A 27138-nucleotide genomic window follows, 5' to 3' on the forward strand; every position below is an offset into this window, starting at 1 on the left:
AAAGTTAGTACACAGGTCTAGAAGCGTGCGATACACGTGTTCCGTCTGACCTGTGTTAGGTTTCGAAGTATTCTTTTTTTTTTTTATCACAATGAAGAAGTAAACGGTGTTTTTCTGTGCCTCTCAGATATCAGCAGTTACGAACAGAGACGGATGCGCCCACGTCGCATCGCAGCGGCTGGCGCCGTCAAAAGCACCATACCCATCGCACCATGCAAGGACGTGATGCAATGGGCAGTGCCTCTGAAACACTTTTGTATATTAGATATATCCTGCTGTGTGTTCAGCGATTTTTGTATCTGGTGAAAAGGGAAATGGGATACTAAGTATCTGCATGTAATTTTCTCTACACCTGTCCAGAAAACCATCCTGAAGTCTTCATGAAGAAGCAAAATTAGTTTGTGACAATATACGAATTACGTGTAAGTAAATACATTGATAAAAGGCATAATTCACCAAGTTTCAGGATGAGTTCAAAAAACCTCCAGACGGGTCAAAAATAAAAATTCGCACTGTCACCACGGTCTTCGCGAGACGGCCTGCCACACCGAGGCACCCTAACACCCCATGACACACAGCTGGAAACCACTGTCGTACGGGGTTCTCTCGCAGTGGGTCGTCGGCAGTAGTGAGACAGGTCGAGCAGGTTAATTGTCTCTCACCTCCAGGAGCAAAATTGCTAATTTTAAGGAAATATTCCTTAAGCTTCAATGAGAAACAATGGAAATTTTATTTTGTGCGAGACGCAATACTGTTCCTGGTCCGACACTGCTTTAGTGAGTTGTCCGTTCACTGTTTGAATCTGATGCCCATAGAAATGAATAGAGAAAATCAAGTTCCATTTGTCAGGCTGGAAAGTGAAATTTCCCGTACATTATTCATATGATGAATGCCGGGGTAATTTCTCTGGAAGTGCTTTAACTAATTTCCTACCTTAGACTTGCAAATTCGAGCTTGCCCTGCATCTCTAATGACTTCGTCTAGGACAGAGCATTTACTCATAAACTTGCTTCCTTTTCATAGGAAATCAAATTCAGAAAACTTTGGCTGGGCTCCGTATCACGTAGCCCACGTTCGGTGTAGCACGGGGTGAGAAAAGAAAAGATTTAGACTTACTCTACGTTCTCCAGAATTAGAGTTTCTTCTTACTATGAAATAAATATGAGAAGTGAAGGCTACAGTGGCCCTACTCGTGTCCGACGAAACGAAAACAGTGATCAGTCTATTCTCATTTATGTTTCTCCCAATTATTAAAGTTAATGATTAGTTTGTTAAGTAAAATCATCGTCATTCATTCCAATCCATTTCCAAATAATTCATTCTCGGACAAAGGGATAAGGATCATAATAAAGAAAGAACAACTTTGTGATAAAAGGCATGGAGTCATCTTCTGAACTCTCTCTCACGCTCTTTCTCCCTCCATCTGAATGGGCCACGGAAGGCCCAACGGTACCGACTGACCGGTCACCCACCGAAGGGCCGCCAAGTCTGACAGCGCCTGACTTCGGTGACAAGACAGGAACCAGTGTTAGCACTGCGGCTAGGCTGTTGGCCATCTTCTGAACACCCTATACTAATTGTACCTATCATATTCATGCGGATGACCATATATTGCTTCTGAGAGTAAGATCAGCAAATTTTAAGGTATTAATGAAGACGTTGCCCTTGGTGGAATTTATTGTATAAGAGTGGCTGTAGATCTTTCAAAACTTAGTGCCATTTCCTACAGAGAAGCACAAAAGAAAACGTTTCGTTTACTGGTGTTGTCTGTCTTCGACTCCGTGACGTCCTACAAGATCCAATCGTGACAAATTAACCTCGTGCCACGTCTCTCTATGGACTAGACAGCCGTCACATTAACATCTGGGGACGCTAGTCTATCTGGTACATTGTCTACAATTATCAGAACTCTAAATGCTTGTCCTAAAATGTTGCAGAATTACGTGAAGTACACCAAATCCCACGGCATTTGTAAAAGACATGTAATCCATAATAACAATCACTGTCGTATGGAATACTCTGATTAGTGATAGTGCAAATATTTCCACAATTTCAAAAGTAAACTAATGATTTTCTACCTGTAAAAGTGATAGTTCATCCTTCACTTCTACTGACACTCTACAATCCGCCCTCCTTCCCCCTCCCCCAATCCCTTTCTTCAGTTTTCTTCCATTCCTACGACAAATTTGAATTAGTACGATAATTATAACATTTACATTTTCTTGGGAATTGTTATTAATGTTTCGTGAAGTAAGCAAACATACGTGGTAAACCGGAGCCTACATATCCTGATGAAGAAAAATGTGCTTAACAGAGTAAATAATTTTTAAGTAACAAATAAATCAAAGAAGACCGTCACTGTTGGACATGGAGATTAATTAATAATATTAATAGTACGATATCTAAAAGGTTCACCAGAAAGCTTAACAAAGTTGTGGGAATATACTGAAACTACTGAGACGTTACTTATTTTTATCATTGAAACACTGGTCTACAGAATTTTCCCTGAGAAAGACAACTCAAACTTAACAAATTCATTTATTACCCAAAATATACAATCCCTACACAGTCTGACTGCTACACAGTGACGACATGAGTTCCAGTAATTAACACAAAAGTATGGCCCCGTATTGCAAGAAATTCTAAAAATAACTCATACTTTTTCATAAGTCACTTACCTCATAGAAAATCTTCATAATACGAACTACAGGAATTACAGCAAGTAGCAAAAACAGCCAGCTAAATAAAAAGATTCTAACTACTATAGACTCTAGCCAGCAGCCTCGCCGCAGTGGTAACACCGGTTCCCGTCAGATCACCGAAGTTAAACGCTGTCGGGCTAGGCTAGCACTTGGATGGGGGACCATCCGGTCTGCCGAGTGCTGTTGGCAGGCGGGGTGCACTCAGCCCTTGTGAGGCAAACTGACGGACTACTGGCCTGGGAAGTAGCGGCTCCGGTCTCGTAAACTGATATACGGCCGGTAGAGAGGTGTACTGGCCACACGCCCCTCCGTATCCGCATCCAGAGACGCCTATGGGCTGAGAATGGCACGGCGGCGGGTCAGTATCGCCGGGCCTTCATGGCCTGTTCGTGCGGAGAGAGAGAGAGAGTGGAACTCTAACTACTAGGACGCATATGGTTAGCAAAAGAAAGATTTGTTGAAGAGCAAACAATGTACTTATAAAATTTTACCTTATTCATGTGACATCCAATTCCAAACATTACATAATTGTCAATAATTCCACTGCCCAAACATTATCAACAACATCCATCATCCTAAATTTCCTTGTGTCTCTCTTTACAGTGCATGTCCTACCAACAAAGAGTTTCCACTAAGAAAAACATGTCCATACACTTCTCTGTCCACTCGCTAACTGTTAGTCCGTCCAACCACAGAATCCCTTGCCGAGGACGCAGAGCGCTGTCAGTGATATTGACACAGTCTATAGCGCTGCCAACATACAAACAGGCTACTTACAATACTGAAAAGAGAAAATGCTTCGTATATTAATTTTTCGTTATTGTGCTTCAGAGTGATATAAAATCTTTTGAAAGACCCATCGTCGCCTAGAGCTGTTAAGATTATTTATTAATAAAATTCGCTATTTCATTTTGAAGTGGCGTACATCAAAATTTTGTGCTTCAGCACATGTAAAACGAACTAGCATGCTTATATGTTATCACCCATTTCATAGTTTATGTATTAAATGCTATCGTTGTTTGATAGCTACACCGAACGTGTTTAACTACTTGACGTTATTTTTGCTAAAGACGCCAATAATGGTAACAATATTCAGACTATGGACATTATGTGACAATGTATACGTCAAAGTATTTTAAAATTTTTGACATTTGCTGAAGCAGAATACTTTAGTGCTTTCCTCTTGCAACTGCCAGTTTGTTAGCGTTAGTTGTTGCTAATTGGGCAGTAGTGTACGGTACCCAATGAGAATCGCCCGATCTTGTAATTTCGGTTCTCACAAACAGTTCACTGTTTTATCCGAGTATGTCACGGTTTATGAGACTGTGGTTTGGGTTGTGACCTAACAGCACAACTTCCCTCAGTGCGAGTGAATCGAGCAGCAGTTGAATTTATGTTCTTGAATGTTAGAAATAATTGGTTGCTTCTTCTTGGAATACGTCGCAATTTCCGAGGTCTTGCTTAGGTGGGACCTAGTAGCTGACCTTAAAGCAACACCAGCTGACTTCTCATTTACGAACAGCAGGAAATGGTGAACAAGCGACATTATGGGCTACCTCCATCCCACCCAACCCGGTCAGGCTGAACGCCTTAGACACACTGTCCAGCGAGTGCAGCAAGGTGAAGGTTCCCCGCTGTTTTGGGGTGGATTATGTGGGGCCGAGGTATGCCGCTGGTGGTCATCGAAAGCGCCGTAACGGCTGTGTGATACGAGAATGCCATCTTCCTACCGACAGTGCAACCATATCGGCAGCATAATAGCGAGGCGTTCATGAACGACAATTCGCGTCCCATCGTGAACATCTTGTGAATGATTTCCTTCAGGGTAACGGCATCGCTCGACTGGAGTGGCCAGTATGTTCTCCAGACATGAACCCTATCGAACATGCCTGATATTGATTGAAAAGGGCTGTTTATGGACGACGTGACCCACCAACCACACTGAGGGATCTACGCCGAATTGCAATTGAGGAGTGGGACAATCTGGACCAACAGTGCACTGATGAACTAGTGGATAGAATGCCACGACGAATACAGGAATGCATCGATGCAAGAGGACGTACTACTGGGTATTAGAGGTACCGGTGTGTACAGCAATCTCGACCACGACATCTAAAGGTCTCGCTGTATGGTGGTACAACATGCAATGTGTGGATGTAATGCGCAATAAAAAGGGCGGAAATTATGTTTATGTTGCTCTCTATTCCAGTTTCTGTATAGTTTCCGGAAGTCTCGGAACCGAGGTGAAGCAAAACTTTTTTTGTTATGTGTATATGACAGAAGCGTGCAACGAAAGCAGTGCATTAGGTAATATACAACGTGTACTAGAGGAATAGGTAAAAGAAATCCTGAAAAAGTCAAGAAATGGAAAGGCAATTGGACCAGGAGAAGTGGTGATGGCATTGTGGAAATATGGGCCGCCGCAAATGATGAGACTTATACGTAAATTGATCACTCAGATTGAAAGGAGTCTACTGGCGCACACCTGTATGTGGCACCCGAATATGAAAATAATATTAATGTAAAGTAAAATGAAACTGTTATATTATATACAATGTATGTCTCTGGTAGACTCTATATTGCGAAACGCTGACGGTGAACGACCGCAGAGCCAAAGATACTGCATCTGGTCTGAGATAGTAGTGTTGGAATAAGGGAGTGCTGGCGCACAGTTGTCGGTAGCTGTCTATGAGTAAAAGAGTATGGTGTAGTCAATTTTTGTGGTGTGCTTTGTGAAGCCACCAAGTGTTAAATTAATATAAGAAATCTTCTCACAAACAAGGTAAAGATGTTAAATAATTATGACTTTCGTTTTGTCAGTGCACTAATATAGGTGAATTGGCTGCTAATTTGGAATTGTTCAGTAACCCAGAATATATGTAAATTCATTTGATAAATAGGCTAGTTAGATATTTCCCTTTTGTAATGTTTCTAAGATTTGTTAACAGAGCTATATGTAATTTGATCATTTGTATTTAAGCCGGTCTGGTGAAGTTAGATAATACTTGCTGTATAAATATCATTGTTCGTGAATCAATTAGTAAACATGATGTATTTCTCTGACTAATGTAACTTCAGTTCTCAGATGTTTTTGGAAAGACAAACTTTACTTGCAACATAATTTTGCTAGAAATAAATTCAGTGTTGGTAATTCACCACAATCAGTACCGCCTCCCTGTCCAGGTCATATGTTTTTCAAAATGTTTTTAAAAATGTTTTCATTTATCAGCCAGAAGAATATCATGTATATTTCAAAGTATTATTGAGCCTTTAGCTAGCATATTTTATTTTTTCATTTGAGACCAGAATATAAGGTTACACTGCCAGTAAGCAAAAATAATATTATTCTTATTAAGATAACTTTCAATATACATATTTGTATGCACTCGCCATCATTCAGTGTATTCCATACACTGCAGGGTAATATTAATAAGTATCCAAAAGATTTTATTTAATTAAAGTAAATTACAAGATTGTAGAGGGAGACAAAATACCAAGAGAGTGGGGTGTATCATAAATATCTGCTATCTACAAAGAAGGAAGCAAGAAGCTCCCAAATAATTATAGGAGAATGAATATTATGGCTTCTATCAGCACAGTTTTCACTGCTATACTGAAAAACAGACTGGAGGATTAGATAGAGGGAAAGATGTGAGAGGGACAAGCAGGTTTTAGCCTTGCACAAATAAGTGAGAACATGTATTCAAAGGGTCAGGAAGTACGCCTAAGATTAGTGGATTTAGGAAAAGCGTATGAGCCTGTACCCCCACCAACGGACTGTCGGAATCGATGGAGTATATAAGTTTAGAAGCACATTAGGTGTTCCTAGTTCAAAGAATATACCACTGATGGTACGCAGCAGTTGAAGTGGGGAGAAAAATGAGTGAGACATTCAAAACATCGAAAGGACTTAGACTGGGTTGCAGTGTGTCGCAGACCTATTTAAAATATATGTGCATATCCACATAACAAGCAGGAAATCGTGAACAGATCTTCAACATAAAACAAATAATTGAAAAATCGCGAGAGTTCTGTGTTCCTGTCTTCATCTGCTTCCATGACTATAGGAAACCCTTTGACTATGTTGTCTGGGAAAAGTTGTGGTAGGTGCTTGCAGAGTTTGGTGTCCCTCCCTTTGTGATAGCATTGATCAAAAGTCTATACAATAATCACTTCGCAGTTGTAAAGACAAGTGCTGGTACGTCCGATTCTTTCAGAGTATCAAAAGGTGTGAGACAGGGTTGTGTCCTATCCTCACACCTGTACAACATCTATACAGAACATGTCATTAGGAAAGCTCTTGACGGTTGCACCAAAGGCAACTCAATTGATGGGAGAACTATCAACAACCTTCGTTTTGCTGATGACAATGTGCTTTAACCAACAGCGAAGATGAACTTGCAGAGCTACAAACAAGAATAAAAGACAGTCTAGCATATGAATTAGACACAAACCTCAGCAAATATAGACTCATGATAACTGATCGAGAAGAACATATCCACCTCACAAGTCGATTAAAGGAAATGGAAGTCGTGCATTCCTTCATATATCCTGCAGCACGGGAAGTTGTGAAGATAAGAAGACGAATCAAGCTCGGGCGAGTGGCTATGAAGAAGCTCACCAAGAGCTGGCAGAGCAGAGCAATAACAAATAGCACATAGATCCGGCTAGTTGAAACACTCGTGTTTTCTGTCTTCTTTTATGGTTGCGAAACATGTACACTCAAGGCCAGAGACAAATAGCGCATTGATGAGTTTGAGCTTTGGTGCTGGCGTAGGATGCTACGCATAAAATGGACCGAAAGAAGAACAAATGTGTCCATTATTGAACAACTCGATATCTCCAGACGCCTTTCTTTTCGAGTCACCGAAAAAATTCTCCAGTTCTTTGGCCATATTGTGAGAAGAGGTGGAGAAAATTTAGAGAAAATAATCTTGCAAGGAAAGATCGAGAGCACGAGACCAAGAGGAGGAGCAGTGAGCAGATGGATGGATCAAATCAAGAAGATCTTTGGTCTACCTCTTCAGCAGGCACTAAGAGAAGCTGGCAACCGTCTGGGATGGAGACGCTTGGTTCATGGGGTCAAGACGCTCAGCAATGAGCACAGCGACTTATGATGATGATGATGATGATGATACTGGAGTGGTGGATCAGTCATGCGGACGTACAGAATTTCCTTTCCAGCTTGGCTCTATCTATTCATTATTATTCGCCGAATGTCAGATACTGAGAGCTTAAAGTAGAGAGAATGTCATCAAATATTTGATAACGAAGTTAATATAAGCATTTGCATTACGTTCACTTTGAACAAATATGTGCAAGACAGAATATCTAGTAGTGGGAGGTGATAGAGGGGATATAACTGCCGCACGAAACTATTGAAGCTATAAACCTGTTCAAACGCACGATCGATTATCAATTTCTCGGGAAGCTTTGAAGTAGATGTAAAACAAAGGATCCAGCAGGCAAGATGGGCAAATAAAGTGCTAATTTGAGTTCTGTGGAGTCGAGAAATATCGAAGGAAACCAAGAAGAGGATTTTGAAACAGTAGTGCAAAGTATATTACCATACGGTGCAAAAGGATGGGCCCTGGGAGAGCAATAGAGAATCAAAGTGCAGGCAGTAGAGATGGGTGGAAAAGGAGGGCAGCCAGGATATCCAGAACCGCTCAGAGAAGAAATCAGGGAGATAATGGATACGGAACAATCAATTGTGCAAAGAACTGAGAATAGAGCTCTACAATGGCACGGTCATGCACGGCGAATGGAGCAAGGACGATGTCCTAAAGAAATCCTGGAAAGTGGTCAGCGCCAGGAAGCGTGAGCGACCGAGATTAACATGGAGAGCGAGAGTAATTACGAGAGCTGTTAAGAAAGTACGGTCCGGTCAGGCGCGAAAAGGAAACCACAGCGAAAACTTGACGAATCTTTGCACAGATGTGTTGGGCAGTGTCTCTAATACGCCTGTAGATCGCGTCAAGTTGCTCTTTACTGTTCTGAGCGCGCAGTGAGCACTTAAAGATGCCTAGATAAGCAGTGTCTCCCACCAAGTATGAGTGTCTGTGAGAGATTTTGCCTGATGTCATTCAGTCGACGTTATGCGTATCCTTTTTGATGACAATCTTCGGCCGCAACTGCAGGGGCAACGAGGACGCTCCGGCAGTGTTTGGTCACTCATTATACAGCGCGGACGTGAGTCTCTCCCATTTTTATCTCTCCTCACATGAACCGCTGGCTATGAAAATAACTTTTTGGCAGAGACAACGAACTGTGGACCAGATTAGAGAATTGTCGAAAAGCACAGGCGGCTGCATTCTCTGACGACTGGTACGACGCTACGAAAAACGTCTGAGTCGGAGCGTCGACTATGTGCAGAAGTAGCTGGAAGGTGTAGCTAGCTGTTGCTGCTAAGACATTTTTGATTTTCACAGTGGTTTCCATTTCGCGACCTACTGGATCTTACTTTCCGGACAGCCCTCGTACAATGATGAGGAAGAGAGATCTGAAAGAGAAAGACTGCCACGATCATGAAAGTCGTCGAATGGGAATACGGAGCAAGAATACAGGGCCACTGCTGACGAGCGGAGAAGTCTTTAAACGCAAAAGTAATATGATTCCAAGAATCATAGCTGATGTGGAGAGGAATGCTGTGGCGTGAAAATTTGGAAATTTGTAGTACGTTCTATGGGACCAAACTGCTGATGTCATCGGTCCCTAAACTTCCACACTACTTAACCCGATTTATTAACTCACGCTAGGGACAACACACATACACACACACTCCACATGCCCGAGGGAGTACTCGAACCTCCGACGGGGCGATAAGGCGCCCCTTACAGCGCGGCTATCCCGCGCAGCCCGCGTGAGAAGTGGAGTGAAAGGATCAGGTCAGAAGGCTGGGTGACTGTACGATGCCGACGATACAGTTGGACGTAGCATAGGTATTTTACTACATGTACACACCTCCAAACTGGCAAAACACTTCGAAGCTCAGATCTGCTAAGGACGTTAACGTAAGCAAGGCACGTGTTTTATCTAGCAGGACACGTACGAGAAACGCCAGCCCTTGGGATAAGTGAGCCGGTGTTGGAACCGGTACTGCCCCCATTAAGAGACGGAGCAGGCAGGGCCGGCTAGCGCCGTCCTAATGACGGGCCGCAGGGTGGCGTCACGCGATGCGACGCGGGCCACGCACGGCACGCGCCGCTGCACGCAATCACCTGCCGCCCAGCGGCACGCAGCGCTCGTAGAGTCGCGCTGCCAGGTCGGCGTCTGCAGCTGCGGCTCCACCAGGCGAGCCACCGTCCCACTAATCAGGTCGCAGTCCCCTCGTGTCCTGGCAACAACCTACTACCACTTGACACCGACTGTAATTGGAAACAGAGTGGCGGACAAACTTTTTCCTCTGCCCGTCATGCAACTCATTGTGTAGTCGCGCATAACTCCTAACGTTGTCCTATTCGCACACGTCACACTTACTAGTTGCCTGAGCTCATTAGCGCACCGTTGCATTGTTTGAGCGCGCGGCATCGGACTCGCCCGCAATATAAAATAGTGCCTAGCATGATCAGATGACTTCGCTTTCCGGAGAACTGCAAGAACGCACGTGGCTTCGACTTATCTTAGAACGAAGATTGAAGAAAGGCAAACCAACAATAATAGCAATTTGCAGACTTCGACGTGGCTTTTGAACGCTTTTAATAGAATGTGAGGCTTTCGAGAGAGTGAGGAGAAACTACATGGTGCGGAAAGTTATCTACTACTTTTACAATGTTCCTGAGTGCGTTACGTGTTCCTATCTCTCGCCATGTGAGAGTACCTCCAGGATTGTCGAAGGTAGTTGTTTTGGTGTTCCAGGTGTTTTGGTGAGGGGAGGTATAATGTTGAATGGACGTACCGACCTACCTTTTGAACACGGGACACTCACCAGTCAATGTTATTGGGACTCCGTACTCTTTCCCGACTTGCGTCTTTTCGGGTGTGCATTCTTCTCTGACTGTTTTTATGCATGACACTGCGCGACAGCATCGAATAGCGCACGTGAAGGATATCTTGAGGCATCCCAAACCCGCAAATCTACATCTACATCTACATACATACTCCGCAGTCCACCATACGGTGCGTGGCGGAGGCTACCTCGTACGGCAACTAGCATCTTCTCTCCCTGTTCCACTCCCAGACAGAACGAGGGAAAAATGACTGCCTATATGCCTCTGTACGAGCCCTAATCTGTCTTATCTTATCTTTGTGGTCTTTCCGCAAAATATAAGTTTGCAGCAGTAAAATTGTACTGCAGTTGGGCCTCAAATGCTGGTTCTCTAAATTTCCTCAGTAGCGATTCACGAAAAGAACGCCTCCTTTCCTCTAGAGACTCCCACCCGAGTTCCTGAAGCATTTCCGTGACACTCCCTTGATGATCAAACCTACCAGTAACAAATCTAGCAGCCCGCCTCTGAATTGCTTCTGTCCTCCCTCAATCCGACCTGATAGGGATCCCAAACGCTCGAGCAGTACTCAAGAATAGGTCGTATTAGTGTTTTATAAGCGGTCTCCTTTACAGATGAACCACATCTTCCCAACATTCTACCAATGAACCGAAGACGACTATCCGCCTTCCCCACAACTGCCATTACATGCTTGTCCCACTTCATATCGCTCTGCAATGCTACGCCCAAATATTTAATCGACGTGACTGTGTCAAGCGCTACAGTACTAATGGAGTATTTAAATATTACGGGATTCTTTTTCTTATTCATCTGCATTAATTTACCTTTATCTATATTTAGAGTTAGCTGCCATTCTTTACACCAATCACAAATCCTGTCCAAGTCATCTTGTATCCTCCTACAGTCACTCAACGACGACAACTTCCCGTACACCACAGCATCATCAGCAAACAGCCGCACATTTCTATTCACCCTATCCAAAAGATCATTTATGTAGATAGAAAACAACAGCGGACCTACCACACTTCCCTGGGGCACTCCAGATGATACCCTCACCTCCGATGAACACTCACCATCGAGGACTGGATTCTATTACTTAAGAAGTCTTCGAGCCACTCACATACTTGGGAACCAATCCCATATGCTCGTACCTTAGTTAGGAGTCTGCGGTGGGGCACAGAGTCAAACGCTTTGCGGAAGTCAAGGAATATGGCATCCGTCTGATACACTTCATTCATGGTTCGCAAGGTATCATGTGAAAAAAGGGCGAGTTGCGTTTCGCAGGAGCGATGCTTTCTAAAGCTGTGCTGTTGCATGGACAGCAACTTCTCTGTCTCAAGGAAATTCGTTATATTCGAACTGAGAATATGTTCGAGAATCCCGCAACAAACTAATGTTAAGGAATTTTGAGGATCCGTCTTTCTACCCTTCTTATATACTGGCGTCACCTGCGCTTTTTTCCAGTCGCTCGGGACTTTACGTTGGGCAAGAGATTCGCGATAAATGCAAGCTAAGTGAGGAGCCAATGCAGTAGAGTACTCTCTGTAAAACCGAATTGGAATCCCATCAGGACCTGCCGATTTATTTATTTTCAACCCATTCAGCTGCTTCACAACCCCAGGGATGTCTATCACTATGTTCTCCATACGGGAATCTGTACGACACTCTAACGGCGGTATGTTTGTACGATCCTCCTGCGTGAAAGATTTCTCAAACGCTAAATTTAAAATTTCAGCTTTCGTTTTGCTGTCTTCCGTTGCCCAGGCCAGACTGATCAGCGAGTGACTGGATGGAAGCCTTCGACCCGCTTACCGATTTTACCTAAGACCAGAATTTCCTTGGGTTTTCAGCAAGATATTTTGCTAAGGTATGACGGTGGAAGTGGTTGTATGCTTCGCGCATCGCTCTTTTTACAGCAGCACGAATTTCTACTAACTTTTGCCTGTCCTCATTTTCCCGATATCTCTTGTTCCGCGAGTGCGACTGTCTTTGCTTCCTGAGCATTCTCCGAATTGCGCTGTTAAACCACAGTCGGTCTTTTCCGTCCATACCCCACTTTTTCGGCACATACTTGTCCAATGCATGATTTACAATGTGTTTAAAATTTGCCCATAATTCTTCCACGTCCATCGTGCCGTAAGTAAATGAAGTCGATTCATTTACTAAGTGGGATGCTAACAACTGCTTATCTGCTCTTTCTAGCAAGAATACTCTCCTAGCCTTCTTGACCGACTTTTTTACTTTCTCTTCGAAAGAGGATATTCAGCGAATGGATTGGTCTGTGCACTGCTTCGACTTAAATCCCAAGGGACACATGTGGGATGCGTTGGGGAGAGATAATGCAGCAGGTCCACATGTGCCAACGGCCGTCCAGCAGTTGTGAAACGCGCTGATGGCGGAATGGATCGCCATATCACAAGAACGCCTTACTAATCTCGTGGCCACTATATGAGCACGTTGCAGAACAAGCACTGCCGCCCGTGGCGATCACAGACCCTCTTAAGACCCAGAGTCCATCTTTCGTAATGCTCAGGGAAGCAGTATATTGTCGCCGTGACTTCAGTGTAATTATTGTACTTTGAATAAAGGTGTCAGTTCTGTTGGTCTCATTGTCTACACTCCTGGAAATGGAAAATAGAACACATTGACACCGGTGTGTCAGACCCACCATACTTGCTCCGGACACTGCGAGAGGGCTGTACAAGCAATGATCACACGCACGGCACAGCGGACACACCAGGAACCGCGGTGTTGGCCGTCGAATGGCGCTAGCTGCGCAGCATTTGTGCACCGCCGCCGTCAGTGTCAGCCAGTTTGCCGTGGCATACGGAGCTCCATCGCAGTCTTTAACACTGGTAGCATGCCGCGACAGCGTGGACGTGAACCGTATGTGCAGTTGACGGACTTTGAGCGAGGGCGTATAGTGGGCATGCGGGAGGCCGGGTGGACGTTCCGCCGAATTGCTCAACACGTGGGGCGTGAGGTCTCCACAGTACATCGATGTTGTCGCCAGTGGTCGGCGGAAGGTGCACGTGCCCGTCGACCTGGGACCGGACCGCAGCGACGCACGGATGCACGCCAAGACCGTAGGATCCTACGCAGTGCCGTAGGGGACCGCACCGCCACTTCCCAGCAAATTAGGGACACTGTTGCTCCTGGGGTATCGGCGAGGACCATTCGCAACCGTCTCCATGAAGCTGGGCTACGGTCCCGCACACCGTTAGGCCGTCTTCCGCTCACGCCCCAACATCGTGCAGCCCGCCTCCAGTGGTGTCGCGACAGGCGTGAATGGAGGGACGAATGGAGACGTGTCGTCTTCAGCGATGAGAGTCACTTCTGCCTTGGTGCCAATGATGGTCGTATGCGTGTTTGGCGCCGTGCAGGTGAGCGCCACAATCAGGACTGCATACGACCGAGGCACACAGGGCCAACACCCGGCATCATGGTGTGGGGAGCGATCTCCTACACTGGCCGTACACCACTGGTGATCGTCGAGGGGACACTGAATAGTGCACGGTACATCCAAACCGTCATCGAACCCATCGTTCTACCATTCCTAGACCGGCAAGGGAACTTGCTGTTCCAACAGGACAATGCACGTCCGCATGTATCCCGTGCCACCCAACGTGCTCTAGAAGGTGTAAGTCAACTACCCTGGCCAGCAAGATCTCCGGATCTGTCCCCCATTGAGCATGTTTGGGACTGGATGAAGCGTCGTCTCACGCGGTCTGCACGTCCAGCACGAACGCTGGTCCAACTGAGGCGCCAGGTGGAAATGGCATGGCAAGCCGTTCCACAGGACTATATCCAGCATCTCTACGATCGTCTCCATGGGAGAATAGCAGCCTGCATTGCTGCGAAAGGTGGATATGCACTGTACTAGTGCCGACATTGTGCATTCTCTGTTGCCTGTGTCTATGTGCCTGTGGTTCTGTCAGTGTGATCATGTGATGTATCTGACCCCAGGAATGTGTCAATAAAGTTTCCCCTTCCTGGGACAATGAATTCACGGTGTTCTTATTTCAATTTCCAGGAGTGTATTTCTTTCAGTTACTTTCTGCCCTATACTGCAGGTGTTCTCTTTACGTATGAGCCAAATTTCAGCGAGCTAAGTCGTTTGGCAGTGACAAATTTTAGTTACTTTCCTCCTTACGTTTTACGCACCAGCATAAAATACAACAAAAACAAGTGTGTCCTGTGACGCTTTTATATAAAATGTAGGGCTAAAAGTCACGGAAGGCACTGGATCTGGTTTCAGCCGGCGGCTGCCGAAGCCTATGTGGTGCATTTCTCTCCGCCCACTTCTGGAACAAAAATGGATTCCTGACGCCCACAATCAAATCAGCGGCGGTTTGACACATGGCAGAACGTCAATCGCCCAATCGCACCGTGTGGCTCTGCGGAGGCAACTAGACGGCAGCCATTCGGGCACTTGTCGTCATACTGTCCGGCGCTTTACGCGTGTGGAACCACTGTGTCCCCGATACTGAAGATCCGCCATGGATATTGCTGACCTCGGATACCGGCGGGGTCAGGGATTTTCTCTGCCTCGTGATGGCTGGGTGTTGCGTGCTGTCCTTAGGTTATTTAGGTTTAAGTAGTTCTGAGTTCTAGGGGACTGCTGACAATAGATGTTAAGTCCCATAGTGCTCAGAGCCATTCACTTGACTTCGGATAAGCGAATACTTGTATTGTCTACGATAAACTCTCTTTCAAATTCTGAAGGTGCCAGGGGTAAAATGCAGGGAGCGAAAGGATATTTACAATTTGTACAGAAACCAAATGGCAGTTATAAAGAGTCGAGGGACATGAAAGGGAAGCAGTGGTTGGGAAGGGAGTGAGACAGGGTTGTAGCCTGGCCCCAATGTTATTCAATCTGTATATTGAGCAAGCAGTAAAGGAAACAAAAGAAAAATTCGGAGTGAGTATTAAAATCCACGGAGAAGAAATAAAAACTTTGAGGTACGCCGATGTCACTGTAATTCTGTCAGAGACAGCAAAGGACTTGGAAGAGCAGTTGAACGGAATGGACAGTGTCTTGAAAGAAGGGTATAAGATGAACATCAACAAAAGCAAAACGAGGATAATGGAATGTAGTCGAATTAACTCGGGTGATGCTGAGGGAATTAGACTAGGAAATGAGACACTTAAAGTAGTAAAAGAATTTTGCTATTTGGGGGGCAAAATAACTGATGATGGTCGAAGTAGAGAGGATATAAAATGTAGACTGGCAATGGCAAGGAAAGCGTTTCTGAAGAACAAAAATTTGTTAACATCGAGTATAGATTTAAGTGTCAGGAAGTCGTTTCTGGAAGTATTTGTATGGAATATAGCCATGCATGGAAGTGAAACATGGACGATAAATAGTTTTGACAAGAAGATAATAGAAGCTTTCGAAATGTGGTGCAACAGAAGAATGCTGAAAATTAGATGGGTAGATCACATAACTAACGAGGAGGTATTGAATGGAATTGGGGAGAAGAGGAGTTTGTGGTACAACTTGACCAGAAGAAGGGATCGGTTGGTAGGACATGTTCTGAGGCATCAAGGGATCACCAATTTAGTATTGGAGGGCAGCGTGGAGGGTAAAAATCGTAGAGGGAGACCAAGAGATGAATACACTAAGCAGATTCAGAAGGACGTAGGTTGCAGTAGGTACTAGGAGATGAAGAAGCTTGCACAGGATAGAGTACCGTGGAGAGCTGCATCAAACCAGTCTCAGGACTGAAGACCACAACAACAACAATACTACGACCCATGCGCCTTGTGCCGATTACTGTCCCACGTTAAAAGCCAGCTAACGCGTGACGTACTTCCACGTTCACTACACACCTGCCTGTGACAAACCGCTCAAATACTCAGTTTTCATATGCGGCACAGGTCGCATCCATCCGCAACATTCGGGCGTCATCTTCAAACGAGACAACCCTTCAAAGGCATTAAGTACAAAAACCCAGCGATAACGTTTTGTCCATGCACGCCATATGTGCTTTCGAATGTATAAACAGATTCATTGGCATGTCCGATGATATGAAAGTTTCATTTCATTTTGCTCTTGCTGGGGTCTCTGATTTTAATTATTTTGAATGAACATCTACATCTACATTTATACTCCGCCAGCTACCCAACGGTGTGTGGCGGAGGGCACTTTACGTGCCACTGTCATTATCTCCCTTTTCTGTTCCAGTCGCGTATGGTTCGCGGGGAGAACGACTGTCTGAAAGCCTCCGTGCGCGCTCGAATCTCTCTAATTTTACATTCGTGATCTCCTCGGGAGGTATGAGTAGGGGGAAGCAATATATTCGATACCTCATCCAGAAACGCACCCTCTCGAAACCTGGCGAGCAAGCTACACCGCGATGCAGAGTGCCTCTCTTGCAGAGTCTGCCACTTGAGTTTATTAAACATCTCCGTAACGCTATCACGCTTACCGAATAACCCTGTGACGAAACGCGTCGCTCTTCTTTCGATCTTCTCTATTTCCTGTGTCAACCCGACCTGGTACGGATGCCACACTGATGAGCGATACTAGAGTATAGGTCGAACGAGAGTTTTGTAAGCCACCTCCTTTGTTGATGGACTACATTTTCTAAGGACTCTCCCAATGAATCTCAACCTGGTACCCGCCTTACCAACAATTAATTTTATATGATCATTCCACTTCAAATCGTTCCGCACACATACTCCCAGACATTTTACAGAAGTAACTGCTACCAGTGTTTGTTCTGCTATCATGTAATCATACAATAAAGGATCCTTCTTTCTATGTATTCGCAATACATTACATTTGCCTATGTTAAGGGTCAGTTGCCACCCCCTGCACCAAGTGCCTATCCGCTGCAGATCTTCCTGCATTTCGCTACAATTTTCTAATGCTGCAACGTCTCTGTATACTACGGCATCATCCGCGAAAAGCCGCATGGAACTTCCGACACTATCTACTAGGTCATTTGTATATATTGTGAAAACAATGGTCCAGTAACACTCCCCTGTGGCACGCGAGAGGTTACTTTAACGTCTGTAGACGTCTCTCCATTGATAACAACATGCTGTGTTCTGTTTGCTAAAAACTCTTCAATCCAGCCACACAGCTGGTTTGATATTCCGTAGGCTCTTACTCTGTTTATCAGGCGACAGTGCGGAACTGTATCGAACGCCTTCCGGAAGTGAAGGAAAATAGCATCTACCTGGGAGCCTGTGTCTAATATTTTCTGGGTCTCATGAACAAATAAAGCGAATTGGGTCTCACACGATCGCTGTTTCCGGAATCCATGTTGATTCCTACAGAGTAGATTCTGGGTTTCCAAAAACAACATGATACTCGAGCAAAAACCATGTTCTAAAATTCTACAACAGATTGACGTTAGAGATATAGGTCTATAGTTTTGCGCATCTGCTCGACTACCCTTCTTGAAGACTGGGACTACCTGCGCTCTTTTTCAATCATTTGGAACCTTCCGCTCCTCTAGAGACTTGCGGTACACGGCTGTTAGAAGGGGGGAAAGTTCTTTCGCGTACTCTGTGTAGAATCGAATTGGTATCCCGTCAGGTCCAGTGGTGATTAAACTTTCAATACTTTAGCCAATGCAGACGTGAAACGGTGGTGCTGCTGTGGTGCCAAGGAGCACCGCCACGACAGCACAGCACGAGTTGCGGCTCGTCTTCCGCAGGCAGAACTTTGACAGCAAAGTCCCACGGGAGATGGCCTCCACCACCAGACCACCAGGCGCCGGTAGCCGGTCGCAGTACCAGCGCCGGGCCAGCAGGCAGCTCACAGAGGCCGCTGGCCGCGCAGAACTATTTCCTTCCACCAGATCACGTGCCGCAAATACTTGGCCGTGTATCCTTCCGCCCAGACCGACGCACATCCCACAGTGAGCCAGTTCCGTCGTGGCGTGCGGACTGGTGCAGGAGCAGAGTACATCATTACTGCTCAAATCAGGGGCTCGCTCTTGACATCAGCCGTACAAGAGGAGCGTCATGCCCCTCCCTCCTGGACATTGACGTTGCAGGCGATGTGACACTCAGAACACAGTTATTCTTTCACTCACTGTTTTCTCGTTAGACTGGCAGCTGGTTGTAGAGTTGTGAAACTACCGTAGGCTATCGCAGACATTCGTAAGTAAGCACAGACTACGGTATTTTCCTAGTAGCTCTGCCGGCCGGTGTGGCCGAGCGATTCCAGGCGCTACAGTCTGGAATCCCGCGACCGCTAAGGTCGCAGGTTCGAATCCTGCCTCGGGCATGGATGTGTGTGATGCCCTTAGGTTAGTTAGGTTTAGGTAGTTCTACGTTCTAGGGGACTGATGATCTTATAAGTTAAGTCCCATAGTGCCCAGAGCCATTTGAACGATTTGAACCTAGTAGCTTTGATCATTTAATGACGTAAAGCGTTACCTGTACGTTAGGTGCGCTGCATACCTATCGGACCTTATCTCATAACGATCGTTTTCCTTACGCATGCGATCAGTGTCTTACCAGATTCCCCTAAACACCGAAATGGGTGAACCATCTAGAAACCGAGTTGGAATTTATAAAGGACCAGATAGCCCACGGAACAGACCTGTTCTAGATACTTCTCTTCCTGCGTGAGACTTAAAAATTAACTGTATTTACAGCAAAATTTAAATTGTCAATGTTTAAATTTAGGTTCTATTGAAAAACTGTGAACTTGAAACAAAGCGGGTTGGGGGGAGCGAATGAATGTACCAAAAATAAAGAAAATGATACGGACTTATCATATAGCGCTATGGTACGCAATTTCCCCAACTAAAAGGTAAATTGAAAAAGAAAACAGGACGCAAACCAAAAGTATATCAGACACCGCTGCAGTACTCCGTCAAACTTATATGAAACATGTTTCTGTCATTCATAAACATCTTTCGCACTTATTAATAATTAAAGGAAACTCTTACCTTTCATCATGGTTAAGTACATAATAATAATAATAATAATAATAATATATTTGTTACGTTTGTGCATATAGAAATTACGCGATCAATTAATTTTTATCACTTATAAACTTACTGTAAGGATACAAAATACGTCACTGAACGATGTGCAGCTTAATTATATGCAAGACCAACAACCAAAAGAACAAAACAAAAAGAGAAGTCAACAGCTCCAAGTTTCTTTCACATTCATTTATGTCCGTTTCCCTACCAATGCTATGAGTACTACTCATAATCCTACCGCCGGGCTAAGTGGCCGAGCGGTTCTAGGCGCGTCAGTCTGGATCCACGTGACCGCTCCAATCGCAGGTTCGAATCCTGCCTCGGGCATGGATGTGTGTGATGTCCGTAGGTTAGTTAGGTTTAAGTACTTCTAAGTTCTAGGGGACTGATGACCTCAGAAGTTAAGTCCCATAGTGCTCAGAGCCATAATCCTACCATTTACTACGTCAGTTATGTAGTGTACCAAAACTACTGAACCGTAGGCACTTGTGATTCAATGACTTTCACCAAGTGCATCGTGGCAGTGTTGTGATTTTCCACTTTTTTTTAAAACTAGTGTGTGTCTCCAGACTTGAGACAGCACGGGTAACATCTTTTTCGTTTCCGTTGTTAAACCTAGTAGCTTTGTTTAGTTCGTATTTGACACAAAAACGCGAGTAGAGCGAACTTTTGTTAACTTAGTTATTTGTCCTGGAACTTTGCAAACTGTGAATAAATTTTCAAGTTTTATTTACTGATAACCGGACTTCTCTTGTAGGACTATCCTCAGTCGGCGGACACTTCGTAATCACTTCATAATATAGGAATTTTACTTGTTGTTGGGGGGGTTGTTTTTGGGGAAGGAGACCAGACAGCGAGGTCATCGGTCTCATCGGATTAGGGAAGGAAGTCGGCCGTGCCCTTTCAGAGGAACCATCCCGGCATTTGCCTGGAGTGATTTAGGGAAATCACGGAAAACCTAAATCAGGATGGCCGGACGCGGGATTGAACCGTCGTCCTCCCGAATGCGAGTCCAGTGTCTAACCACTGCGCCACCTCGCTCGGTCATAATATAGGAATGATGTTCAGAACGTGCACTGAAGAATTTGCGTTGTTAGACTAATGTCATGACTTGCAGTTGAGTGCCAATATTGGTACTGGGATGTATAGGAACTGGGACCCCAAGGACGTGCAGCGTGAACGGCACACCTTACTAGGATCTGCTTCGCCAACATGTGATACCCGATCTCTACGGGAGAGATGTGCTTTGGACTCAACTGTTTTTGATGCGCAATTGAGATCCACCTCACATTCCTCGTGCGGTCACTCGGTTACTCCGTAACACATTTGCAGAAAACCAAACCATAAGCAGATCGTTCCAAAGTGCGTGGTCACCAAAATCACCACATTGAAACGCTTCTGATTTCTGGTTTGGGGTCAACTAAAGGACAGCCTTTATCAGCAGGACACTCTTTTGGAAGTTAAAAATGTGGTAGCGGGGCAGGGGGCAGGTGGCAGGGGGCATGGGGGCAGGATTAGCCATCATACCACCTGAGATACTTCGGGCAGCAATAGATCTATCTCTAGGGCGATTGATTCCAGGCTGTCGTGGATGCAGACGGTCGTTACACTGAGCAACGTTTGTAGCCTGGAAGCCTGGAACATAAACATCTAACACAATTAACAATTACGCTCATATGCGGAAATTAAAATGTGTTTCTTTCAAATGTTTATTCGTTATTTCTCTTCCACAGGTCCTTTCAAAGACTTTCCACAAATTCGTTTCTCATGATGGCTTTCTCAAGTAGCGGAAGTGTGACAGTTTAATTATAACCATGCTATACACTGAGGAACGACTGACTTAATGATGTGGACATCCTCGGCCAACGTCATCTTTACGAAAACGTTTCTGAGCATGTGATCAGGTCTAGTAAACAACATGAAGACACTGTCACATACCCGGCAGTTCTGTACTGCGTTACCAGTGTTGTTCGTCGTGCTACTGTCAGTATTGATTGCTGAGACTCTACTTGTCGTCACAAAACACCTCTTTCAGTTACTGACTCTTAAACATCGGATTTCTTCGCATACTGGCAAACATGGTTCTCCTCCATCACTTCATAACATTATTTAAAAGAAGCACAGTTATATAGGCAACAAGAAATTACTGATTTCGGCCATCTATCTTGAGATCAGAAACAGTAGTTAATGTTCAAACATTGATAATGTAGTTTTCTCAACATGCTTGGGACTGAGCTAATGTTTATTATCTTAGGTTACCCGGTGACGTCCAAACCCGATACTTTAATCGAAATATTATTTGGATTTACAGTACAATACACCGTTTCCAAACAATATTTCAACAATCAATGATGTCTCCGTCATGAAATGTCGCCCTTTCAAGGACAGTTATGAAGGTTGAGACAGTAATAACAATCGGAAATAAATTTTTGAGCCCTATTGAGACTCGAAAATCTGTACATTTACAGCAAAGAGATATATTTATACCCACTGCGTAATCTAAGCGAGCTTAAAAGTTAGAAAAGATGCTTCTAATAAATTACGTGGATAGAAGTTACGATTCAATTTTTTTTTTCAAGCGTAGCACTGACAAAATTTAGAAGACGGCAGACCATTAGTAGTATCTACATTCTTCTCTCAACTCTGCCACATGGCCATAAGACATGCACAGCCCGGAAGTAGGATCTGCTATAATAACAAATAACTGAGGTCAAGAAAGAAATAAGAGCGAGCATGAGATAAGGTTGGCTTATGGGATGCGTAGTTTTCTGCAGGCCATTTACAAAAGAATATTCGCTAACCCGACGGGGAAATCAGCTGCATCTTCATACTGTTCTTTGTCAACGGCTCAACATTTGCAGTGAGAAAGCGATTAAACTTTTTCAGAGAGATTTAAGATTCCAAATTCCTCCACGAAAGGCGCGTGTCGAATCCTAGTCAGCCTCAAAAATTTTCATCACGTCTTTTTAAGGTGTAGCACGAGCACAGTAAACTTCTGGTACACAATAGTTTCCATCATTGAAATCTCTTTGTGCAGTAACTACTTAAACTTGACTAAAGACATCACACACATCCAAGCCCGAGGCAGGATTCGAACCTGCGACCGTAGCGGTCGTGCGGTTCCAGACTGAAGCACCTAGAACCGCTCGGTCACCGGTAACATATTTCTATAGTTCTCTACGGAGTCCGATGGACGGGCGATGGATGCTCAACAAACAGGTGGTGTTTTGCGGTTGAAACGTAACAATCATTCTCGAGGTATGTGAGTCACAAACTAGAGCGAGTAATTGAAAGTACCCCGGGTTGAATGTGTGTCTTCGCTGTTGTTCCTTTTCTTACCATCTCTCCATTGATATCCCTGATTTAAGAAAGGGTTGCCCATGTTCTTTTTTCCTTATTTATCGTTCTTCTTGTAAAGCAGTACACACTCCATCGTATTGTTTCACTTATAACGTGGTGAAGTGGAACGCACGGATGAAGGAGGAAGCGGATAACAAGTATGTTCGTAAAGAGATGCGACGCGCTTGGACCGATCGCCTCTTACATTCAATACCGCGCGGTGCCGCGCAACTTGGGGCTGGCCGTTAATCTCCCGGTCTGCGGACGCCTGACTGACGACCCGTCTCTCCTCGGCGGTTTTTCCTCAACGCGGCCGAGGGAGATTAATTTCATGCAAGAAAGGGCTCGCGAGGGCGGGTCTAGTCTTTTTACGTCCTGTGTTACCGAGAACCGAGAGGTCCTGCGGGGAAAGCTAGCTCAGCAGAACATGAAACTCAATGTCTCAGAGGCCACCAAAGACGTTGGTTGCTGTTCCAGTATCTATCGTGTAGCAGTTTTTTTTCTGAAAAAAAGAAAACGATCACGTCATGCATCGAGGAGACGCTCTTGTTAGATGCCGCACGTAATGTGGACACCTTGTTGTGACCAAAGATTTTTGAGTCACTTTTAGGCGTTGAGAACGGTCAGAACCTGTCTGCTGCAAGATTAACGCTGAAAACTGAATTGGATATGTATCCTATTGTAGGGACACGTGTATGGAACTTCGATAACTGAGAAAATCTTCAGGCAAAGAAAATTCTAAGTAACGAATATTCAGTTCGGTAGGTATGTGCTTTCTGTCTGTGAGCAGCACTTGTACGAAGGGTAAGTAGGAGTTTAAAAAAACCAGCTCTACAAGAGGTACAGTACTGGCAATGCCAAATGTGAGAGGCGAGATGCCAAAAAGCGGAGTTCTATATCCGTGGTCGGAAATCCATCGTCATAGGTTTGGGGCGCATATGAGTAACGCCGAAGGATCTTTCTTATGAAGTTTTGTAGGCTAGGATTGCTCTTCGCCACCTTCCCCTGATGTGGGGATGGTTACTGCCTCTTTTAGCATAAATAATACACTCCTGGAAATTGAAATAAGAACACCGTGAATTCATTGTCCCAGGAAGGGGAAACTTTATTGACACATTCCTGGGGTCAGATACATCACATGATCACACTGACAGAACCACAGGCACATAGACACAGGCAACAGAGCATGCACAATGTCGGCACTAGTACAGTGTATATCTCCCTTTCGCAGCAATGCAGGCTGCTATTCTCCCATGGAGACGATCGTAGAGATGCTGGATGTAGTCCTGTGGAACGGCTTGCCATGCCATTTCCACCTGGCGCCTCAGTTGGACCAGCGTTCGTGCTGGACGTGCAGACCGCGTGAGACGACGCTTCATCCAGTCCCAAACATGCTCAATGGGGGACACATCCGGAGATCTTGCTGGCCAGGGTAGTTGACTTACACCTTCTAGAGCACGTTGGGTGGCACGGGATACATGCGGACGTGCATTGTCCTGTTGGAACAGCAAGTTCCCTTGCCGGTCTAGGAATGGTAGAACGATGGGTTCGATGACGGTTTGGATATACCGTGCACTATTCAGTGTCCCCTCGACGATCACCAGTGGTGTACGGCCAGTGTAGGAGATCGCTCCCCACACCACGATGCCGGGTGTTGGCCCTGTGTGCCTCGGTCGTATGCAGTCCTGATTGTGGCGCTCACCTGCACGGCGCCAAACACGCATACGACCATCATTGGCACCAAGGCAGAAGCGACTCTCATCGCTGAAGACGACACGTCTCCATTCGTCCCTCCATTCACGCCTGTCGCGACACCACTGGAGGCGGGCTGCACGATGTTGGGGCGTGAGCGGAAGACGGCCTAACGGTGTGCGGGACCGTAGCCCAGCTTCATGGAGACAGTTGCGAATGGTCCTCGCCGATACCCCAGGAGCAACAGTGTCCCTAATTTGCTGGGAAGTGGCGGTGCGGTCCCCTACGGCACTGCGTAGGATCCTACGGTCTTGGCGTGCATCCGTGCGTCGCTGCGGTCCGGTCCCAGGTCGACGGGCACGTGCACCTTCCGCCGACCACTGGCGACAACATCGATGTACTGTGGAGACCTCACGCCCCACGTGTTGAGCAATTCGGCGGTACGTCCACCCGGCCTCCCGCATGCCCACTATACGCCCTCGCTCAAAGTCCGTCAACTGCACATACGGTTCACGTCCACGCTGTCGCGGCATGCTACCAGTGTTAAAGCCTGCGATGGAGCTCCGTATGCCACGGCAAACTGGCTGACACTGACGGCGGCGGTGCACAAATGCTGCGCAGCTAGCGCCATTCGACGGCCAACACCGCGGTTCCTGGTGTGTCCGCTGTGCCGTGCGTGTGATCATTGCTTGTACAGCCCTCTCGCTGTGTCCGGAGCAAGTATGGTGGGTCTGACACACCGGTGTCAATGTGTTCTTTTTTCCATTTCCAGGAGTGTATGTTGGCATTTCAAACTTCCTGGCAGATTAAAACTGTGTGCCAGACCGAGACTCGAACTCGGGACCTCTGCCTTTCGCGGGCAAGTGCTCTACCGCGACAGGGCGTGAGTCGTGCTTGGGCAGCTCAGTTGGTAGAGCAATTGCCCGCGTACGGCAAAGGTCCCGAGTTCGAGTCCCGGTCCGACACACAGTTTTAATTTGCCATGAAGTTTCATATCAGCGCACACTCCACTGTAGAGTGAAAATTTCATTCTAGATGTTGGCATTTGGTTGACTATTGTTATTACTTCTTTGCCGTAGTAGGGTCATTTCTTTGAATGCCTCTTCTCAGCGTTTCTAAGCCTAGGATGCTCCTGGGTTATGAATGTGTGAAGTGATATATCAACTGGCCATTAAAAACGAAGCACACATACGGACACTAACGGAAAATAGCCGCCCACGTTGTCACAGTAAGTAAAAAATTAAATTTACATCCATATCGACAGATAAGCAATAGTCATGTCGATACATTAAAGCGTGTTCCATCTTCTTGTCCCAGAGCCAGCACCCAGAATAACGCTAGAGATACTGATATAACTTCTAGAAGCCATCTGAAGACGAACCTGAAGAGGTTCGAAAACCGGTTCGTGGAATAACAAATAGATAATTATTCAAAAAAGTGACTGGTTGTAGTTTTATGTATTTACATAATAATGAATTACTTGAAAATGGATGTAGAGCCACAATTTCAGTAGAATCCAGAAGGTTAATGAAAGAAGTGTGAAATGGCGAAAATTTTGTCATTTATGCAGTAACTTTTACAGACACTTCTCGTAGTTCAATTTAGTTTCTGTTTCTTCCTAGTAAGTAAATTCCATCCCTGCAATGCTATTACTGAAGGTGTAAGCCACCTACTCCTTTTTAGATTTAATCCGAGTATGTAACTGGTATGACATCAGTGTTAATGTTCTGAAAATATTGCCCTTCGTACATAAAATTTTTACCCAACAATGATCTGACTTCTATTTATGAAATATTCAGAAGTTTGACATTCATGGCACAATGATAAATATAGCTCACAGAAAGTGCATGCAGGACGTGCTAACAGACCTGGAATATTTTAAACAAATGGTGTGCAGTAGTAAGAACGTGGTTATATGTTTTGGATAGCTTTTATTGTCTTCAATGTACCTCGTGTTTTTTCAGATACATGCAGAGATTTCAAAAATAAGTGCTAGTAAGTTTCAAATTTGACTGGAATACTCTCTTTCAAATTCTAAAGGTGGCAGGGGTAAAATACAGGGAGCGAAAGGCTATTTACAATTTGTACAGAAACCAGATGGCAGTTATAAGAGTCGAGGGACATGAAAGGGAAGCAGTGGTTGGGAAGGGAGTAAGGCAGGGTTGTAGCCTCTCCCCGATGTTATTCAAACTGTATATTGAGCAAGCAGTAAAGGAAACAAAAGAAAAATTCGGAGTAGGTATTAAAATCCATGGAGAAGAAATAAAAACTTTGAGGTTTGCCGATGACATTGTAATTCTGTCAGAGACAGCAAAGGACTTGAAAGAGCAGTTGAACGGAATGGACAGTGTCTTGGAAGGAGGATATAAGATGAACATCAACAAAAGCAAAACGAGGATAATGGAATGTAGTCGAATTAAGTCGGGTGATGTTGAGGGTATTAGATTAGGAAATGAGACACTTAAAGTAGTAAAGGCGTTTTGGTATTTGGGGAGCAAAATAACT

The 27138-nt window shown here is 45.1% G+C and overlaps 1 pseudogene; it reads left to right on the top strand.

The window, feature by feature from the left end:
• Nucleotides 1-2773: 2773 nt before the first annotated feature.
• Nucleotides 2774-2891, top strand: LOC124558056 (annotated as a pseudogene).
• The last annotated feature ends 24247 nt before the right edge of the window (nucleotides 2892-27138 follow it).

The sequence above is a fragment of the Schistocerca americana genome, chromosome 1 (genome assembly GCF_021461395.2).
Source record: "Schistocerca americana isolate TAMUIC-IGC-003095 chromosome 1, iqSchAmer2.1, whole genome shotgun sequence".
In the NCBI taxonomy this organism is placed as follows: Eukaryota; Metazoa; Arthropoda; class Insecta; order Orthoptera; family Acrididae; genus Schistocerca; species Schistocerca americana.